The sequence below is a fragment of the Eupeodes corollae genome, chromosome 3, assembly GCF_945859685.1.
Source record: "Eupeodes corollae chromosome 3, idEupCoro1.1, whole genome shotgun sequence".
Lineage (NCBI taxonomy): Eukaryota > Metazoa > Arthropoda > Insecta > Diptera > Syrphidae > Eupeodes > Eupeodes corollae.
In genome coordinates, this window is record NC_079149.1 from 7,817,478 (window position 1) to 7,841,105 (window position 23,628).

Consider the following 23,628-nt stretch of genomic DNA (forward strand, 5'->3'; position numbering starts at 1 on the left):
CTGTATGCGAATCTGTTTCTGGACTGCGGATATCAGCTACGGAGCCAGGAAAATGAGTAATCACAAGGAGCTCAAGCGTTTCGCCAGCGGATTCAGTCAAGCTGCCTGTAGGTTTTTTGAGTGATCATGGAGTGATTGAATCCTTGGTTAGAATCTTCCTCAGCCTTGCTGATACATTTGTACTTTTTATTTCGTCGCAGAAGGCCTTACGTTTAATGGTCTTATAATGTTGCCAATCAGCTTCTTTCCTAGTTCTTTTGGGGACGTTGAAAAGTCTTCTAGTTTCTTTTCTTAAGTTTTCTATTTCAGTGGTCCACTAGGGTGGTTTTTTCCTACCTTTTCCCATATGATTGATGGGACAACTTTTTTCTAAAGCGTGATTAAGAACAACTCTGAGATTTTCTGACGCAATACCTATGTCGGAGGGTTCTTGAATTAGAAGTGTGTCCGGGATTTGAATCGCCTGTCCTACTTTTCTACAGAATACATTCCAGTTTGTTTTCCTGAAATTCCTAAATGGTTTTGGAGTTGGTGCTTCATTTTGTATCAAGAAGCCTATCAGTTTATGGTCTGACAATGTTTCCCTTTAAGAACATTCCATTGATCTATTACTATTGTGCTTGAGTTAATAGTTAAGGTAGCGTATCCATATGGATGCATGAGTAATTTCGTGCGTTCCAGTTGTGTGACTTATATTAAATAGTTTTGTGGACGAGTGAAATATTACATTGCTAAATATGCCAGGTAGAAATAGTACTCGACTCGGTCTTAAAAGTACTTTGATACTACTACTTTGATGTACTACTTTCGATAGCGCTGGCAGATAAACTTTTGTATTTATTAACAGCCCTGAGAGTACATTTAACTGCATCGGGTCTTAACAAAATAAATGAATTACGTTCTACTAAATGCACATACCATCTCGTAAAATTGGTATTTTTTCAAATTTTAATTTTAAACACTAATATTTTCTGCTGTTGTCTCACTGTCTTTTTATCCATGGTAAATAATTGTCATTGAATGACAAGTGCTAAAAGTTCTGCGAAATGAACTTTTCTCTTAAATTAATCACTTTCCATATATCGCTTAAATGATCCTATTTTTCATCTGCAACTACAAAAATACTTGTATGTTTGAAAATTTATACGAGAAACGTACAGTTTTTGGTATGTCGTGGTCGTATATGTGTCAGTTTGTATAGATAACTCGTCCTTTCACACAGGTTGTTGTTTTTGTTGTTGTTCTAGATACATTACAATAACACCAACATCAACACCACACCACATCACACCACACTAACTACAGGACTATTGTCGCAAAAGGCAATTAATTTATGACTGCGCCCGGGTCACACTATACGAGGATATGAGGAGGTACAAGGCAAACCGGAAACCGAGTACATAATAGGCCATTCAAATGCAATCATTTGGGGAATTCTTAAAGGGTCGGCTCAGCTCAGCACCACGGTATGACTCGGCTGTATAGTTATAGATATAATATATAGTGTATATATGACCGTAAATTTCCAAGTCAATGACAACCAGCCAACCAAAGTAAACCAAACCAAATCCGACTCAGCTCAACTGAACTCAAACCAACCCAACCCAACTCATATCCCTTTTGATATGATGATAGGGATGGGAAATGGGGGTGGATTTGATGGATAAAAGGGGTTGGATTTGGGAATCCTTGACGTTAATTTTCATTCCGTCATGATGGATGTAATTAAAAGTTTTAGTCACGCCATATTCATGTCAGCACCTTCAATATTTGGCCGAAAAAGGATGATTTTTGTTTTATGTTTTTTTTTTTTGGTTGTCTTTTTCTTATCATCAGCAAGAATTATTGTAGTTGTATGTGGAATTAAGCATAATACACGATTATAAATAACCATCAACAGTTAAGTTAGGTACACATGTAGCTATTAACCCGGTTTATATCTATAATAGTAGATCAGTGAGCTAACCAAAGTTTGAACAGCATTTTTGTTAATGTAAAATTTTGAGGCATTGTACCTTTAAAAATGTTTATTGTTTAAAATGTTATAAGGAATTTTGAAGAATCGATTTGGAAAATAGGAAATTTATTTTTCACAAATTTAAAGGTTTTAAATTAAAGAATCTGCAACCAAGAGATTTCAAAAAGAAACTTAAATCAGCACATTTCTGGTAGTATCTAGGGAAGCGTTGGTTGCAAACCTTTAACCATCTATTTTTTTTATTTCAAAAACAACTTAAGAGTGCAGTTCTCAGAAATTGCTCATAGAATTAAAAAATAATAATTACTTTAATTGAATTTGAACTGACTTTGACGTACAGGTGGTGTTGATGTTGGTTTCCTTTTTTTTCTTCTTATTCCGTGTGGTGTTGATTTTAAACGCAAAACCAATTACTTTCGATTAAAATCACTTGATCACGAAAACACTTCAACTCTTCAAGATAAACTTATGCCATATATTGATTAAATGACGATATAGCAACATGATTGCATTAATTAAATTACTCCGCAATATTCAAGTTGAATAATTTATCAGCATCCAATCATCATATGTTACGGATATGGAATAATTATACATATGGCAAATTGAAATGCTATCTTTGTTCTTAAGATCTACTCTACATTTGAACGTATTTGTATGGAAGGCATAGGAGACATTTCCTTTAAGGTGAAATAAATTTGGCATATGGACTATCAAGGGAAGTATAGGGAAAGTTCAAGTCAATCAATCAAAGTTCAATCAACTAATAACAATTATTTTGTATTGTTTGCGTGTGTCCTTAAAAATTAACGTGATATGAGTATAATTAAATGTCATTACGTATGTTTGCAGATTTAAGGATTTTAGCATATAACTATTAAAGGATACAAATAAAAAATGTATCAATTTTTAAATACCTACATCCTTAAAATATAGTTTTTAAATATTCTCATTGCTTATGAGGTTTTATTTAACTTCATACGAAATGTTGAATAATACTTTTTCAAAATATAAATAATTTAAATATTTCAACTGAATATTGAAAAAAGGGATTGTTGATTTGGAAAAGCATCACTGATTTTACTGTAAAAAATATATTTCATACATTTGGGCAAGATCTTTTATACGTTTTTTTTTTAATTTTAAAAAGTATTATTTCAAAAACCTTTTCATTTTAAAGTCGGATTTTTATCAAGGCTATCAAAGCCCATTGTAAAAGTGCAATTTTATTGCCAGTAAGAAAACCTTGCCGGCCAGTGTTATTGAAGTTTAAGCGTTTTTAGAAATTCGGTACGTTAAACTATTTAACAGCAAAATTTGGAGAAGGTTTTAATTTTTTGATAATACTTAGCAACGCTATTTCGTTCGGGATAAATAAAGTTCGAATCAAAATAAATTGATTTAAATTCAAAAGAAATTTAACTAACTTAAGTAAATCTGAAAATAAACATTTATCACCTCGATTATTTTACAAACAAAAAATGATCTAACCTACAATATTTATGTGAAAAACGAAGAATAATGGGTTTAACATTTCATACAATTTTGAAGAAAATCGAAGTAATGTTTATTTTAAAAAATACAAACCTTAAATAACCTCTTAAAAATGGTAAAAATTTGTTTTTCGACACGAAAATCTTGGAATCCATTTAAGATATTGCCCCTAACCTAATTTGATCTTATATAAAGTAATATTTTTAACATTTATTAATATTTTTAGAACAATCAAACTGTAGTTTTTTTTAATAAGAATTTACAAGGAAATACCCTTTCGTAATTGGTAAAAACTGATCTTCAATATACTAATATTGAAACTTACAATAGAACTTACTAAAGTTCTATGAAAAATTTTGTTTTTAACGTAATGTTCTTAGAAAAATTCAATGCGTTCTTTAAAAACAATAAAAACATTCAAAAAAACGTTTCGAAAATTGATACAAATTTGTTTTCTGCTAAAAAGGTCTGGATCAAAACAGATATCGAAATGAGGCTTACTTTATCATATGCAAACTATTGTTGCTAGCATTTAGCTAAGTTTTTTAAGAAAATTCAATTGACAACTTTTTTTTACAAGACACAAACACCTACAAAACAACAAAAAGCTGTTAAAAAATGGTGTTTGATTCAAGTATTATTGGAAGAAAAACAAATATTGACTTGTTATCCCGAACAGAATTTAGTTGTTAATATCTTGTTAAAGTTTTACAAAAATCAAAGACCGGCACGGATGGGAAGTTGTTAGTGTGGGTTGCATCCCAGCTTATTTTTAACATCCCATAGGAAGTAATGGGTCCGATTTGTCAAATTCAAAATTTGTACATTTCTCGACGTTTCAAGGTTCCTAGAGTCGAAATAAAAGATTTTTAGAAAGATGCCTGTGAACGTACGTTCCTAAGTCCGTACGTCCGTATGTCCGTATGTCCGTATGTTCGTACGTCCGTACATTCGCGACGTTTTTTTCGTTGTCCATAGCTCAAGAACCAGAAGAGATATCGACTTCAAATAAATTTTGCTATAAAGATAATAAAGCAGAAAGAAGCAGAAAGGCCTCTCAAGAAAATTGCGTGGGTGGTTTTTTTACCATAGCAGTTTTGAAAAAAAGGTTAACTCTAAATATCTTACGAACCAAAAACGCTAGAGACTTGAATTAAATTTTATATAATAAACTGTAGCAAACAAGTATATTTTTTGGAAAAATTCCATTTAACGGTTTTTTTATAAATCAAAAAAACTGAAAAAAAAATTTGTCACCTCCAAAATTTTTAGACTAAAATATGATTTCATCTCCAAAACAATGTTGTGCAACGGAGAATAATGTTTTTGAAATCTGATAAAATTTTGAGAAAAATCGAATGGACAGTTTTTTCAATATCGATTCAAATATCTTTTTAAAAACTTGAAATTTGGGCTTCAATCCTATTTTATCTTATAGGAAATATTGTTTTCAAAATTCTGTAAAATGTTGAGAAAAATCAAATTGACAGTTTTTTTTACAAAAAATAAAAACCAAATAAAAAAAGTAATAAAAGTTGCTAAAAATTGATTTTCGACTCAAATATCTTTTCAAAACTTTGAGATATTGGCTTTAATTTACTTTTATCTTTCAAAAAATATTGTTTTCAACATTTAGTAACATTTTGAGAAAAATCTAATTGACAGTTTTTTTTACAAAAAATAAAAACCTAAAAAAAAAAATGTATAAAAGTTGAAAAAATTGATTTTCGACTCAATTATCTTTTCAAAAATTTGAAATATTGGCGTCAAACTAATTTTATCTTATGAGAAATATTGTTTTCAACATTCGATAAAATTTAAAAAAAATCGAATTGATAGTTTTTTTACAAAAAATAAAAATCTAAAAAAAAATAATAATAAAACTTTTTAAAACTTTACTTTCGACTCAAAAAACTTTTTAAAATTCAAAATTATTTTATTTCACAGAAAATATTGTTTTCGATATTCAGTAATTTTTATATAAAAATCCAACAATCCGTTTTTTCATAAAAAAATAAAATCTACAAAAAATAGTACGAAAATTTGGTAAAAATTTGCCCAAATACATATAGACAAACTTTTAAGCAAGACAAATCGACAGAAGGGATGGGAAGTTATCAGTATGGGTCGCTTCCCAGCCTCTTTTTTAATTTGTGGTTTTACTAATCGCTTGCCGTTGCACAACCCTGGTGGGTTCAAATTACGGAGCAAAATCACGGGAGATCCAACCTCCAGTTGTAAATTATGCGGTGGTAAATCCAATGAGTTCAAAAACTCAGTTGGTTAATTTACAGCTTCAGTAGCATCACAAACTGTGTCAATATTTGTATGACACCAAGGCTCCTGGAAACAAATATTGTTTCTTGAGATTTAATTCGTTGACATACACATATTTTGCTGATAAAATTGCTCTTTATGTCAGCCGCTCATGATTTGTACATTGTCTTTTTAATCAATAAATCGACCGGTAATTTTATGCATCCAGTTTCATCTGTAGTAACTTTTCCGTCGCCTATATCTAACAATTGTGTTGACAATGTTAAAGCGGATGGTTCTTAGTGGGACATAGCAAGCAACAATCGCTGCCATTTCTACATTATTGTATTGTAGTTCACGATTCAATTCAGTGCCTATTAAATCAGATGCATTTCGATTTGTTGAATGCATACCGAAATGACTTTGTGGTAAGTTCGCAATGATAACTCAAAGATCCTCAACAGCAATCAATGCTTCATTGTACAAAGCGTCACTGAATACTATCGTAAGATCGTTGCACCGTGTACGAAGTTGGTGCAATTAAACCATAGCACTCAGGAATATAAACAATAGATAAAAACCTATTCTCAGACCTACCGTTTCAGAATAGTATGGCAACTAACACTGTGACAGGAGAATTTTATATATTAGATATACATTATTTAAATGAACACCACGCCAATTGTTGCAAGCATCCATTCTTTTGAGGTAATTTTCGACCACTTTTTGACACATATTGGGCGGTACACGGACAGAAGTGTATGGAATTTATGACAATGCTGGTATGGCCTAGAGACCCATACTAAAAAAGTAGCGGTGATGTTCCTACATTGTCTTGCAACAACTTCTATAAGTATCGGATTATGTACTATACTGTATAGTACCACAATCTTTGCTTGTAACACAAGGAAGGGTGCATAGTACGTTTGACGAGACAGTATTCCCTTCAGCCCATGCTGTACCGGAGATGTTGCAATGCTGCAATGATAATCGATACCCTTATTGAATACTTCCAATAGTGCATGGATAAAACAACTAAATCGTTATATTTCTACAATAATTAATAAATCGTTTACTTGCGATATTCCCTTAAGTTTTGTGGCATATGGCACCGTCTTGTTTAAACCACATATTCTCCAAGTCGTATTCTTCAATAGCTAGCAAAAAAAAGTCGGTTATCGTATCACTATAACGCTTCGATTGGCGATAACAGTCGTTCCATCGTCGTTTTCGAAGAAGAAAGGTCTGATTACACCCCCGGACCAAAGAGAGCTCCAAACAGTGATTTTTTGTTTATGTAATGGCATCTCTTCAATTACTTGAGGATTCTCAGAACCCCAAATACGACAATTTTGTTTATTAACATACCCTAGAAAATTTTGTTCGAAAAATCACTGTCCATCCCCTGTTCAAGCACCCATTCGACGTTTCTACGAGGCTGCGAATGGTCAGGTTTCTTCAGTTGTTGTGTGAGCTGGACTTTATATGGATGAAGTTGTAAATCCAAATACAAAATACGGGATAATGTGTCGTAAGGAAGTCCTAATACCTGAAAACGGCGAGGAATCGACTAATTCGTGCTTTTGGCAACACCTTAACGAACAGCAGCGATATTTTCAAAGGAACGAGCAAAACTAATTGCGCAGATCTAACAATATCTGTAACCAATATAGTCTATTCAAATTTCTTCACAATTTTTCCAATTGCTCGCGTAGTTGTTCGATATCCGATACAGTAAGAATTGTATTATGCCGAGTTAACAAAAGGCAGATATGTAGGTGCCCTCATCGGATCTCTCTTATTAGCTACGCTCTTGAAAAAGAAACAATATCAAAAATAATCTGTTATAAGATTTGATGATCGTGGTTTTAATGTTCTTCTTTTAGGAATTGCAAAGAGATAAAGATTTTGAGTTTTTCAATCAAGAAAGCAAATGTTGTTCATGAAGAGAAAATTTATACTTATCAAATTTTTATTGTTGTACATTTTTTTGAAAATGAAATGTTTTGGAAAATAGAAAAATATGCGAGTAACAAAACAATTGAAATTTATAAATTTAAAAAAAAACTTCTTGTTTCCTTCGAGCCGGATTTGAACCAGCGACCTATGGATGTCTACATTTTGTATCTTTTCTTCTACAGTCCACCGCTCTACCAACTGAGCTATCGAAGGCGATTGAAAATTGATCTACATTTTATGAATTTCTGGAAAATAAAAGAAGTAAAATTTGAGTACAAAAAGTGAAAGTACTTCTTGTAGTTGGTAGAATGGTAATGATGTTAAATAAGACAATGAACAATGGAATAGCAATAGTCTATAAGACACCTTTTGGGCCAGTTAGGTAGGTAAGGTATAGGTTTTAAATAAGTCTTAATAGTAATTAATACATCAATTTACCAGTTTTTGGTTTTGACTTTCTCTTTTATACAAACGGAACTTTTGTGAACATTTTCAATTTTAAAATTTTAAATATTTCAACAATGAAGTTTATAGTGAAAAGAAGATGAAGGTGCCTTGAGTCAAGTAGGAATAAAAACCTTTTTTTAAAGAAGAGTCGCTTTTGTTTTTATGTGATGAAAAGTCTTATTTTTCGAAAAAATCAGCTTAGTGAAACTGAAATACACCTGATAGATGCCCTTGGTAAAATTTTGAAAGAAAAAATGAATCTGGAACAAATAGACGTAAATATCCTGGCGTTAATTATAAATATTTTAGTTAACGACATATTAACACTCTACGAACCGTAAAACTAAGAATATTGTCAAATTCCGTGTAATTTGTTCACCATATCTCTTTAAATTTTAACAATCATTTAAAAACTATAATGCGTAGCCATGTTCCTGAGTTAACTATTTTTTTTGTTAACTCTGCTCAGAAGGTAAAGCCTTTTAAGTTTTTTTGTAGACAAATTTCAGGAGAATAATTTAATACTTTGAAGAAAACCCATTTTGAGTTTTTACATGCGAGTTCTGAGCTAAAGTATGAATGTGCTCATCCATTCCAAAACTATTTGAAGCTCAAAAAGGAAAAACGGCTTAGGTGGAAATAAAGTTTTGCTTTGAAGAAAATTTAGTTTTAGAGCCCGTCCAAAAAGCATTATTTCCTGATTTTTTTACAGAAAGAAACTATGGAGATATAATAACCTTGAGAAATGTTTAAGTCATATTTTAAACTTTTTTAACAAAACAGTTATTAACTCCATCCGAAAAAAATTAAATCGCCGAGTAATCTACGTTTTGCGGCAGCGTCTCGGCATCTTCGAAGTCTAATAATTGCGAGAACCATAGCTTCTGCTATTTTCAATTAAAAGTTTTGTTTTTGCCATGAATAGTAAGGTCTAAAAGTAGAAAGACTACACTTCACACATACCTTCGGACAGGTTTTTAAAACAAAGAACAGCAGAAATGCAAAAAGTTTCTTAAACTGCTGATTAGCCTTAACATACCCATCGAAATCGTCATCTTCATTGATCCTCTTGTATTGCGCAGTCACCATGCAACGAGCGCCGTGAGTGACCGCCTAAATATCATTATCTCTCCCGAAATACTTATATACTTAAAATTCGGAGCTAAAACCTTACAAACACATAATCTTTAATAGTTGCCAAATTGATTAAGCAAAACAGAAGACATTTTTTTAAGACTTTTTGAGGGGACTATTTTCTTAAACATCAAAAACCCAAAAGAAAGAAAGATTAAGATAGTTTAAAAGTATCCAGAAAAAGTCACAATTTGGTGCAGTTTATGGGTTGGTGGCATCATTGGACCGTACTTCTTCAAAGATGATGCGAATTGTAACGTAACTGTGAATGGTGAGCATGACATGTGTCAACAAGACGGTGCCACACTGAACGCGCAACTATGGACTTATTGAGAGGCGAGTTCAGTGAAAATTTTATTTCACGCTCGGGACCGGTTAATTGGCCGTTTAGATCGTGCGATTTAACGCCTTTAGACTATTTTGGGTGCTGTTATGTTAAGGCTTATGTTTATACAGGCAAGCCCGCTTCAATTGACGCATTTGAAGACAACATTGAAGAATTTTATCGTGAGATACCTGCCGAAATGTTGGAAAGTGTATGCCAAAATTGGACTAAGCCGATGGACCATTTGAGGCGCAGTCAAGGTTAACATTTGCATGAAATAATCTTTAAACATCAGTTTATATGGACCGCACTATCGATTTTAATAAAGATTGTATGCATTTTTTTGAATTTTACGTGTATTTTTTTTCAAAACTATTCTATAGATTTTAAAAAAATCACCCTTTATTTAAATATTAAAACTTATCTTTTAAGTTGACTCAAACTTAATTCCCATTTCGTTCAAATATTTTAATAAAAATTTTTTGTTTTGATTGAATTTAAGTTGATTTTCTTTTTGCAGAAATAAATTGAAATAGAACATTTTTAAGTCATATTAGGGTAAGATCTTAAATCTTCCTGTTCTTTAATATTGACTTTCTTAACAAGAGGTTGTTGTAATTTTTCCGATTTAATAATTAAAAAATTTCTCAACATTCTAAGGTCCCGAGTGGCACACAAAAAAGATATTAACTCCGAAGCAATTTTGGGCATTTTTTTACAAAATGTAAAAAATAAAACCTGCAATAATACCACACGAAAATGGGTACATTTTCAAAAACGGCTATAAATTCATTCATTGATTGCGTGCTTAGTGAACTTCCTTAAATGATACTTGGGCGTTTTATAAAAATAATTTATTTAAAAGTCCAACTTCGGGAAGTTATCAGTTTGGGTCGAACCTATTGTATTGTTCAAAAATTTGACTTCGCATTGCAGTTTTAAACCTAAAACCCCAAACCACATCATCAATACCTAATGAAGAAGAAAATATAATGTCTTTATACCTTTTGATGCAAATTGTTTTAACCCCATCCCTTACGCTACAAAATACAATCATCATAACCCGGAATCAGTCCGGAAAAATTAAACACAAAATTAACTCAGGACCATCAGAGCAAACAGAAAAGGACACCTCAAGCGGAGGTACCTATACAATATAATATTGCTGCAAAAGCGTTAACAACCAAAGACCAAACAACTTAAAAAAATTAATCACGTGCTAGGTCGCTTCTATTATATTATTCTCCTGGTGCCATGCTGTGCACCGCATACCAATATAATCCAAACACGAGGAGGCTAAAAGAAGGATCAAATAAAAACAGAACACATACAAAAAATAAAGGATTCATAAGGTGAACACGTAATATATATATAAAATATATAAAACATAAATACGTATATTAAGCTTAAACGCCAACAATACAATCATCATCCAGCAGCACCAGCACCGCCAGCAAAAAGGATTCAATTCAAAACGAGGCCAACGCGAATGCACTTTTTCACGCTTCTAAAGCTTGAATCTTGAAGCTGATGTGCACCTACAGTAAAAAGGCATTAAAGGACATAGCCTTATATACCTATAGACGAGACGATATAACAGAAAACAACCGCAGGAATTTTCTTATAGAGTGCCTTCTTTCTTATACGTATTCTTCTTCTTCTTCTTCGTTTTCTTATTCTTATTTTTCATCAGCTTTTCTTGTAGTTCGTTTTGTCTAGGATAATAAGGATTTTCCTCGTTAAATTAAGCCAACGAGGAACCTTAGTTTTCATTCTTATTTTGTTTTGTATTATTTGTTCATTCTTCTTTTATTGATGCATTTCTTTATTCATTTCTTCGTCCTTTTCTTCTTTTTCCTTTTTCCATTTCAACTTACAAATTGTAATCCTGTTTGGCTCGGGATCCAACTTCTTGGTTATATTCTTTCCTTATAATGTAAAAGCCCGACAAAAGGAAAGAAGTAAACAACCTGTATCTATATTCTTGACGAAACTGTATACGGAGAATAGAGAAATATAAAAGAGGAATAAGCTTAATGCTACAATGCTTCGTGTCCTGATAACTGGTACTGCACTTAGTTTCCCCCTTTCTTGTCAGGATGTACACCCTGCTACACCTACCTACTTTCGCCTCTCCTTTCCAACAAATTAACGACCCTTCATTTAAGGTTTGTCTATGAGATGATAAAGGGAACACCGACACACAAACTCAGAAGGGGATCGGGGACAGTGCGGTATAGCGATATAGGGCTCCAGGGGAATTTTCTATTTAACACAGATGGTGGAAGAAATTTGTAGCAAAAATGCTACAAATGGCACACTCAATGGCAACTTGGGTATGAGCATGTTTAAACGGGCGCTGCTGGGGGCTGTACTGACAGGGATATCAGATATAAGGGTGTTTTTTTAAAAGATACAGCACTTTGAAATGGAATAAAGCACAAATATAGTTTTTTAAATTGACATGACATTTGATTAATTCGAGACTTAATCTTCAAACCACGGATGGTTCAGGCGTAGTCTAATAGGAAAGTATTGGAATTGTTGCTGCGAAAGTTGTTCACCAAGTGGTCAATAATTTCGGGATTAATAGCGTAGACTAGCGACTTCTAATATCCCCACAGAAAAATAGTATAATATTGTTAAATCATACGATCTTTAAAACTATACGGCTATCAAACTTTTCCTGGAATAAATCATTTATGAGATGAGTTATAACGGTTACCATTGACAGTATCGTTCTGGACAGCCCCCTTTTCAAGAAGTACGGACCTATTATTATACCACTTAAATATTATCATCACTACAAAGCCGTAATGTTTGTTTTTTGACGGTAAAAGGTTGACGTAGTTCACTAAACGTTTTTTCAACTGAACCATGATTTTAAAAATGAAATTCCAAAATTTAAAAGATTGTTTAGCCGTTTCTATTGTTAAAGCAAATGAAAAACAAATCACTTGACAGCTGTCAAAATGCACGCCATTTTAAAAAGTGTTGCCAAGTTAAAGTTGGATGCATATAAAAATAAACACCCGTTTAATGTTCACGATACAAAGCAGTCTTGATGGTTCTTCAAAAAAAGGGACTATTTATACTAAATACCCTTGTAGATAGATAAGTTTCAGAAATTCCCAGAGACACAAGCTTTAGATGGGCATCATCAGAGCCATTGAAGCAGATGCCCGGGCCCGTGTGGATGAACGAATGTTGATGCTTTTATAAGTAGGTATAAGGTACCTATATCAACTTGCACAGTTATCCAGATGATGATGTCCTTATCCAAGAGTCGACAAAATAACTAACAAATCGTCGCTGGGTCGTCGGTCGATTCGTCGTCGGTCGTTCGCGTAGTCGCCTTCGTCTATATCTGAAGATGAAGATGATGAAGATGCAAATCGATAGAGGGAATAATTTTGTGTGGCCCGTTTAACTGAATCTAGGTTATATCTATATTTCCTTCTCATTCCATTTTATATACTATGATGGCATAGCCCATCATCAGCCACCACCATTAGAGCCTTAACCGCGCGCATCCAACCATAGGACTAATAATTGTGCTCTTCAGTATCAATTAAGGCGAAAATCCCTAGCACACTATGAATGGTGGTAAATGGTAAATTGTGAATGGTGATGGTGCCGTGGTGGTTAGGTTTGGTTTGGTTTGGTCCTTGGTCCATCTCAATTCCAGTGTGAACACAATAAGGCATTAGTTGGCAGTCAGAGGAAGAGGCAGATGAATCAGAGACAGGGAATGTAATCACAATGGTTGCCATTGCCTTTGCCGTTGCCGTTGCCATTGCCACAACCCTCCAGGCACATAATCGATTTATAGGGCAAAGTTAGCCAAGAGCACTCGTATTTAATACTCGCTTGCTTCACTCGTTGTGCGTCGTCGTCGTCCTACAGCGACTTGTTTGCGGACAAAATGTTAAAATCCTAATAATTAAGACAGATAACTCTTGTTAGCGAACAATAAATTTTAGCCCCATCGAAATCGCACTTTAAACCTATATATATAGAGCCTTAGCCATATACTCGTACATACCCTTCCGAAGGCATAAGCAAGGCCAATATGGATATGGATTTTCCTTTTATTTTAATTAACCGAAATTTGTATAGATTTTTTGGTATACAGGGTTTGTTGTTGGTATAAGCTTAGGGCTTGGGCTTTAAAATCTTGTTTTCTATTCTTTTTAGAGAAGTTGGTATAAGCCAACAAAATTTGAAATATGTGTAGTATTTTAAGGATTTCTGTTTCGCTTTTCTTACAAATTGTAAACTTGTTTTATGACAGATTGGGTGTGATTTTTGGGGCTGAAATAACTTAATTTTTTAGTGTTGAGAAAGTTGAGTAAAAATTAATCTAAATTAATCTTTATTGTTTTCTTCGATATTTCTTAATTTTTGAAACTAACCCTTCATGAATTGAAATAGAATTTTTCCAGATCACAATAAGAAGTTAGAATCATTAATCTTTTGAGGCACATCTTATATGAAATAGTAAAAGGTTTTTGTTTTTATGTTGGTATTCATTTTAACAAAGTTTAACACTTTTGCCAAAACGAACTTTAAACCCAGATACCACTACAATCTGTATCGTAAAGAAGACGACTTAACTGGCACTGACATTTTAAAGAGCTTTCTAGAAAGGTCTCCCATACTTTGACAGATGATTGCTGTCATATTGTTAAAGATACAAGTGTCAAATTGAGTCTCGTTTATTATTCAGGTTGTTTCTCCAATTCACACATTTACGATTGTACGTATGTCTTACTTAAATTCTCAAATTATTATTTATCCGTTTTTGAGGTATCAAATTTCGGAACAATAAATGTAATAGAACTGAAAAATCTAAAAGAGAAAGTTGGATTAAATAAATAAATCAGGTATTGCAACAGTCTCAGCCATTCCTTTGTACGAGAAATGTCAGGGATGGAGGGGACCTACAATTTGTATGCTGAATCCAAACGGAGTAGATTATTGTAATATTCGTGGGTTAAGGGCGAATTTTTTGTTGGCATACCGCCATACTGTTTCATACAGGCCAGCTGTTTTGGCACTAAGTAATGTTTTGGCACTAAGTAAGATCCAAGTAGGTGATTTTTTAATCATAGATATAGCTTGGTGCCTTTATTCTTTTCCCACCAAGGCCTCGCCATATACATTAGGAATGATGTTGCTTGTCAACTCTTACCATATGGTCTTTGCACCAATTCCTTTTTTAATTATATGTGGTTTAAATTTTTCGTAAATAAGCAAATCATTCACTACTGCTTTGTTTACCAAAACCCTAATTTAGAAAGATTATCAAAGTCTCGTGAATTTGATGCTTTGTCTGATTAAATCCATAGAATTGTTTCGTCCTATCCTCGCACTGAAATCGTTGTTACGGACGATTTTAATGTACACAATTCCTCATGTCTTCAACAATCGGGCCAGACAAAACCCAATGGAGTGTGTGCTGAGATCTTCGCTAAGGTGAACCACCTATCTCAGATGGTCAACGAGTCCACCGGAATATCGGACGTGGAGGGTTGAGCAGAAAACACTATTGTCTTGTTTCTTACCTCCGACCCTGATACGTACACTGTTGATGATCTATCTCCTCTAAGCACATCTGATCATTGGGCAACATTTGCAAATTTATCGTGTCCAGTTAAAGAAAGATTTCCTTGGAGAACCATTGGGCAATACGAGAAAACCAACTGGGACGGTTTCAATAATTACTTTAGGATCTTTAACTGGTTACTAAGCTTCCTCGATAGTGACGTTGACGCCAGCGCTGATATGATCTCAAGTATAATCCTCCTGAAAATGAGAACTTTTATTCCGAACAGGGTTAAAATCATCAGACCTAAGGAAAACGCATGGCATTCGAGCTGTAAAGGGGTTATTAGGGTCAAAGATGTTGATATAAAGCCAACCCTAGTAAGTAAAGCCGGAAAATGTTCAAACAAGCCAGGAAGGCCAGCAACGCCCATATACGACGAGCCAGGTATATTTACATAAAAAAAATTACGGCAAAAAATACTGCAATGTCCCAAAAGCAGTACAAATATTTGGTCATTTGTATAAAACATGAGAATTTCCTCTTTCTCGGTTCCTACGCTCGTTGTCAATGCCAATTCCACGCTGCCAGTGAGTGTTATGACTCGGCCTGTACTTGAGCCAGTTAGTGATTCTATGGGACCAAACTTTTCGCAGAGTCCTTAGAGATCGAAAGACACATAAATCCGCTGGCCTGGATGGTATCCCCGCTATTGTTCTGAAGAGGTGTTCTTCAACGCTGGCAAAACCACTGCCTAAGGTTTTTCAACTGTCCTACTCCGCAGGTCTCGTTCTGAGAGGATGGAAAACTGCATTTGTCCAGTCCATTTCCAAAAAAGGCGAATCTTCCTACTCCTCTATTTACCGACCTATTGCACTAACGTCCTTTCTTTATAAGGTCATGGAAACGCTGATTAGTTATCAGTTCAAGAAATATTTTGAAGATTGAAAGCTTCTTAATGACCGTCAGTAAGGCTTTTGGATCAATCGGTCTATCGATTGAAGAAAGTAAGATTATTGTACTTCATATTTCAAAAGCATTTGATAGGGTTTGGCATCAGGCTCTCTTATCGAAAATGTCCTGCTTCCTTTCGGATCGTTCAATACAAGTAGTATTAAATGGATTCAAGTAAGTGCTGGTGTGCCCCACCAACTGTTCTGGCTCTGTTCTATCTCCAACAATCTTTCTCATTTTTATTAATGTTTTCCTGTCTGCAACTTCTAATCCAATACATTGTTTCGCTGACGTTAGTACTCTTAGCTTTTCATATTCGTTTTCAGACTGACATGCCCCTTCTTCGGATGTGGAACTGCAATTACAAAATATGATAAACTCATTAAATTCCGACCTAAACAGCATTGTGAATGGGGATTTAATGATTTTAATATCCAATACTGTCTTGTATCGTTTAAGAAATGTTTCACACCTTCTGATCTGGCCGTTATCTACAAGACTTATATACGTCTTAAGCTTTTGAGTATAACTCCCATCCCTGGGCTAGTGCTCCTGCAACTTACTTAAGACTTTTGGTTCGTATTGAACGTAGAGCATTTAAATTGATAGGTGATAATATCATCATAAGTTCATTTACTTCGCTTGAACATCGTAGTAAGATTTCTTGTCTCACCCTTTTTTACCGTTATTTTAATGATTTATGCTCTCGTGAAATAGTCAGCTGTATTCCTCCCCTTAAACAGTTCAACTGTAATATTCGCGCTTCTAGGAAAGCTCATCAGTATACCCTCAAGTCCAACTTTATTCTTACCTTCAAGTACAGAGAATCGTTCTTTAGCTGTACTACACGAATGTGTTTTCTAGTCATTGCAATATTCAGGAATTCAAAACTAATGTGCACCGGCATCTCCTTTCAAACCTTCTCTCCTGTTCATAGTGCTCACATTGTGTTTCTGATTATTAAGTGTAGTTATATCTCTTGAGTGTGTGCCTATTATAAAAAAGGCCCCAAAGAAAAAATCAAAATTTGTTGAGTCACCAGATCTCGTGCCACATTTGTGTACCTTTTCGAGGATTAACACAGTGGGGTTAAACTTGTTAAATTCAAAAATATGACAGCTGTGTTAAACGTCAAAAATAACAGCTAAATAAAAAAACTGGATATTGAAAATAGAACTGTCAACCGAGATCGTTTTAGACTTTATATTGTGGTTATCTTAAGTCACAAGTTTATCCGAAAAAGTCATAAGCCACAGCGGTTTTCGAACGAGTATATCATACATATGCCATCATTAGGATGATTTTAATGAAAAGTGGTATATTTCAGATTCTTATATATAAGAATTAAAGATATTCAATACACTTTTCTTTTTCTCTAATTTTAAAATAGGAAGTGTTTTGAAATTGTGTGTAATCAGAAAACGGATTGTGAAGTTTTTATAGAAGCAAATACCCCTTTTATATGATGTCTTACTTCCTTAAATGTAATGTAAAGACCCCACATTCTTGTTTAGATCCTTAATGAGAGCTTTGACTGTTTTTAATTATCAAAAAATATCAAGTTCAACTCTTTTCCAGATTATTAATTACCAAACAACATTAATCACCGCCATTCACGTACACTCACTATACTATATATTGATAGTCCTTCTTGATCCTTTTTCTTTCTCTCTTTACAATACGTGGGTATACAACAGCAAAAAAAAGGATATCTTCAGTGCATTTTCTTTTTTTTCAATGAAAAGAAAATCAGCGTTAATCTATCACAACAAAAACCCTTTTACAAATGTACATACCCCTACATACACTAAGGGTGGTCCTGTCTTCTACATACCCACAAGTATATATATAAATGTAGTATATAAATAACAGAATGTATATAGATATGTAATAAAACTTGAACCTTCATATCTCTTATCCCACGACAACTCTCTGTGTTGTACAAATCGATTTAATGTTATCGAGAAGCATCGAAATCAATTACAAACCCTTTCACCAAATGAACGGGTGTATGGAAATGGAAAGCTAAAGCCGTAGCCGTATCCTTATAGCCGTAGAGCCTTAAACAGCAGTACATACATACATATATAGCAGAAGCAAAATGCTTTTTTAATTGGATTTTATGCTTCAGCAGATGAATGTGCCATTGAACCGAACTCTGAACACACCTTTTTTTTCTTATATTTGTTTTGTACATACATACATATAAAATACTTGCATATACATACTTAAATTTATTATTTTCATTAAAAGGAATGTATTGGTATTGTGAAAATAATATTTCTAACAATATCCGAACTTCAAATTATTAGGTCATCCGGATATAAATGGATAATGCAATTGCGATCCAAAATATGAGAATGTGTTAATTTATATAAAGTTATAAAAAAAACTTGAAACCGACACTATCCGGATTGTCAAGATTTGAATTGTTCACTATCCGGATAGTCCTAATTTTAATTGTTTCATTTAAATCATACAGATAGTAATTTATGTCCGGATACATATGATTGAGACAATAATTGAGACTCAAGCGCAAAATATTTGGATAGTTACGGATAATCAGGTAGTTTTAAGAGACAAATGGGTTTAGGTTTTATCCATATAGGTCCAATTAATTCATATTATCCGGATCAATATTCAAATATATTTCATTCAAACTGTGTGAATATATAGATAAAAATAAACAGCTTAATTAAGATCGAAAATATGGGAATATTGTTGGTTAATCTAGATAGTTATGTAAGACAATTTTAAGACGGCACTTCCCGGATAATCCGGATTTCAATTCTTTCAATCATATAATACGGATAGTATTAGATGCATCTTGAAGTATGCATAAGACAATGTTTGAGAGCCAAACGAACTATGGAGAAAGTATCCGATAATCAGACAAGAGAGTTCAGGTTGTATCCGGAAAGTTCAAATTGTTTCATTCATTTATTTATATTATTCGGATCCAGTTAAAAATTTGTTTCATTTAAACTGTACGAGTATTGGGATACAAATGGATTAGTTTATTGAGATCCATGAAATATGGATAACATGGATTATCAAGATAGTTATAATATTCAACAAGGATTCGAGACTCCACCTTAATTGTTTTATTCATATTGTACGAATAGTGTTGTATATGTGGAAACTTAAGAATAAAGACCATAATTGAAATCTAAACAATGTTCAAAAAATATTAAATAACCTATCTGAAAATACGATTTCGTTAAGAATTTATCCAGATAGCTCGGATCTCAATACTTTCATTCAGTTATTTATATGGCGTGCGTTTTTAATTTCATGAGATATTTCAATGATTTTTGTCCAAATCTAGCTTGACGCTAGAACAACACTTTCCCATTGTGGAAATTTACTTTAGGAAAACTCTGTTCGAGAAGTTCGTAGAGCATTTTATTATTTTTAATTGAATGGCTTCTTTAAATGCACAAATTCTCGTATGCCTCTTGAAGACAATCCTTAAACCATCTGAAGTATTTGGTGTGGTCTGCATACGGGCTGCTGATTGTGTGTTTGCAAAAATAACACTCGATATTATGGAAAGTTTTGAATATCTGGACCCAAATTCTAGCTATTCGGATATTCCGATGCGAAGGGCACACTAGAAATCCGCGCTTTCCGGATAGTTTTAGATAATCGTGCAGCTATAAGAGCCACTCCATTTATTTCTACTGCCTCATTCAACTTTCCGTGTAACTGGAACTCTCCAGATGTTTCAGATCTTCAACTTTGGATTCCGATCTGTTTTACATATCCGGATAATCCATTATAAGAAAGAATATGGAGATCGACACTACATCGAAAGTGTCTATATAAAAGTTATTATATCGATGTCTACTTTCCGGATGTTTAGGATTTTCAATTTTGGACTCCGATCTGTGTTAGATATCCGGATAATCAATCCAAGGAGAAAATATAAAGATCTGAACTATTTTAAGAGTGTTTATATTAAAAACACCATATCGATTTTTACTTTATGGATGTTTTGAATATTGAATTTTATATTCCGGTCTGTTTTACATATCCGGATAATCAATTATAGGATACCTCTATGAATTTTACAATGTTGCTATCAAAATTAAAAGCTTAAGCAAACATTCACGACTTCAATTGGATGCCTTAGTATTCTTCTGTGTTGTGTTGTGTATCAGGCAAAAGAATGGTCGTTAATGGGTTTGTTCGTTTTGTTTTGAGTTCTTGTTGTTGTTGTTTATATTTTTTTAACTTTTTCATTGTGTAGTGAAACTCAAATTGTCATGCACTCGAACAAAACCCTCCTCTTGATGGTTTCTGCTGATGTCCATAAACGCATTTATTTGGATTTATAAAAAAAGAAGAAGGAGCAGAAAATAACAAAAAAAAAATGTCCTTAATTTTAAGGGAAAATATTATTTCAGATTAAAATAATTCACTGACACGAACATGACATAGTGAAAATGGCAACTCGATTGTTTGTTCATGAAAATAAAAACAGACTAAAATACAACAACAACAAAAAATAAGACACTGTCCCCTCATACATTTCTCGTGTCATTCATTTAAAGTATATAAACATTTTTAAACAAAAAGGATATACGTACATATATATAATATAGACATACCTATAAAATAATGGTTTAAAGGAATGTAGATGGTGGAATGCTTGTTAAGAGCATTTAGTTTTGGCCCAAAGGAATATGAACACATATTCTACTCATTCGTCTACATCTACACTACATACTAGTATACTATCTAGGATCTACACTATGACTTTGAAAACTTTTCATGCAAAAGAAGAGCATTTAAGACCGATAAAATGAAAGATTTACAAGTTTTATGGTATAGTAAGTTTTCTGTTCTTTGTTTTTGTGAATGATGATGATGATGACGATGTTGATGATGATGATGATGGTGGAGTAGAAAAGTTTATTATTGTTTAAAATTAAAGGACCTTAAGAATAAACAAAAACAAAACAAAAAAAAAACTTAAACAACAAATGTTGAAAATATTATTCTTACTACCGACTACTTTCTCCATTGTTTGAGAAAAAGCTATTAAATTATGCCCCCAATGGAATATGGCGACCCGAAAAAACACAAGTCTTGTATACTACATACATATATATATACCATCGCATTTAACAAGCTGGTTAGTGCTAAATTATGTAAAATCTTATTCTTATTATTATTCTTTTGTTTGCAGAAGCAAAAAAAAGAGGGATTTTAATTAAAATTTAATATTGTTTCAAGGCTTAAAATTATATACATATAGATATAGAAAGAAGTCTACATTAAATGTCTTAAAAGTTCATCGTTTAAGTGGATATTTTAGTGAGTCTAAGTTTGAAAATATTTTAATAAGAAGTCTAGTAGTAGATTAACAAGAAAAAAAAGGTCGACAAAAAAGGGTCAAGAACAAATAGGAGCATTATAGAAGACTCAAAAAAGGTTCCATTTGGGGAAATAAGAGTTTTTTCTTGTTTGTAAACAAATAGCTCCCAGTTCGAGCTAAGCTAGGTGGTTTCTATTTTTTTAAATTATCCTAGGTAGAAGAATTATTTTATTTTTTTTTCAGTCAATAGTCAGTTAAAAGATAAAATAATGTCGAAAGCTCAGGAGTTATATGGATTAAGGAAATTACCAAAAGCTAAGGTAGCCATTTTGTTATTTAACTTTAGTTTAATTTAAAACAAGAAAGCTTATGTACCAAAATGGAGTTTTGAGGCTACGTTTTTGAGTTGGGTACGTGCCTCCAAAAAAAAATTGAACAGAAAATACACTTTAATTGTTTTAATATGATAGACGACATTAATGACATTAAAATATTTAAAATCATGACTAGTTAGATTCTTTTGTATCTTTTTGATTAACAAGCAATGTTAAAAAAATATACAAAGTAATGGAGGTGTGTATCAAAATTTAATAAAATCTCCTATCTGATAACAATCTTTTCAAACAAAAATTGTCCACATACGCCTCAGTGTACACAGTCAAGCTTTTGTTGCTTTAATTGCGCTCCAAAAAAATATTTAATAATATAATTGTTAATATATTTATTCGCAGCCGTGCTAAAACTCATTGTATTGCATTTAATTGGACTTAATTAAAGGAGAGAATAGGCCTATAACGAGGTTCTGTATAAACTTTAGTGGTGCTGATTTGTATAGTTTGGTTTTCGGTAGGAAAAAAAAAATAAAACCATTTTTTAATGTGGGTATGTTAAAAAATCAATTTAAATATTTTCTCTTAATTATAATTTTTTTCAAGCTTTGCATGCAGCAAAAAATAGGCAGTATAAAATATTTGGTTGAAATCGAAACTACATAGAGAATAGTCATACTGAAATAATTAAATGTTTGTTGTTTGAAAATAAGCTCAATTTTGTATTTAAATGAGATAAAGTGCATAATTGGGTTGTAGTTGTTTGATTATAAAATAAAAGGTAGAATTTTATATTAGGAACCTGTTGAACGAAAATATAGGCATTCTGGGAATATTAAAAAAAAATCCTTTTTTTTAATGTGATCCAACGGTGATGGCCTTAAAAATAATTCAAAAGTACTGACTTTTTTTATAGTTAATGTTTAGGGGCTAAATGAAGCAACCTATACTGATAAGCTCCCATTCGTGCCCGTCTTCCAATATTTCTTAAAGCTTTACACTTGTGTCGAAAGCTGTTTCTATCAGTTTTTTTTATTTCTAAAAACAGTTGTAAATTGGATTTTTCTAAAAAAAAAATGTAATTTAACAAAATTATTTTACATTTGATAAAATAAAAAACTCAAAATTTGTTTATTCATATTTAAGTTGAAAATTAATTGTATAATATTTTTCTTTGAAGTTTTTGTTTTAAATAAAAAAGCAAATTGAATTTGTTTCGAACTTAATTTATAATTTTATCAAAAAAAAAAAGAAGCTGGGAAGCGACCCATACTAATAACTTTCCATCCCGACTTTTGATTTTTCTTGCTTAAAGGGTTTGTAGGTTTTCGTTTTTCGTTAAAAAAGGTATCAGTTGAATTATTAAAACAAAAAAAAAATACCAACAAATAGTTTGAAAACCAATTTTAACCAATTCTAGTAGCATTTCTTAAAAGTTTTTATTTCTTTTATAAACAAATTCAAATTGGATGAATGCAATAGGTTTAAAGTCAATATCAATTTTTACCAACAAAATTTACAGAATGTTGAAAAAAAATATCTTCTGTGAATTAAAAGTAGTTTAAAGTCAAAAGCTAGCTAGCCTTATCTGTGTAAGCGAATCTCTGCACAGATGAACCCCCCTTTACTTAGCCTACTCGTGGGAACTAAATGAACAACATAAAATAAAAACAAAAGCGTCAAACCGGTACCGGTACTCCAGCTACACCGGGCGGCAGTTCGGCAGCAACGTCGGCTGGCGTTACTCCTGTACCAAAGACCAGAGAAGGGCTTGTGCCAAGTCACTGCCCACCTTCTAATGCGGTACAGGATGTACTCGTGTCATTGGCAAAACGCTTCCTCAGGTCGGTAGTGGAAAGTTCGTGAATAATGATCTTTCCA

General features: G+C 32.8%; 1 protein-coding gene and 1 non-coding gene across 2 annotated transcripts in view; one reads left to right on the plus strand and one right to left on the minus strand.

The window, feature by feature from the left end:
- Nucleotides 1-23,628, plus strand: part of LOC129950003 (regulator of G-protein signaling 17) — a 131,256-nt gene that overhangs the window by 39,332 nt on the left and 68,296 nt on the right. The gene's annotated exons all lie outside the window — the stretch shown is intronic.
- Nucleotides 7,805-7,900, minus strand: Trnay-gua (transfer RNA tyrosine (anticodon GUA)). The gene is made up of 2 exons: nucleotides 7,864-7,900; nucleotides 7,805-7,840 (listed from the first exon to the last, which is right to left on the minus strand). It is a non-coding gene; the product is annotated as a tRNA-Tyr (tRNA).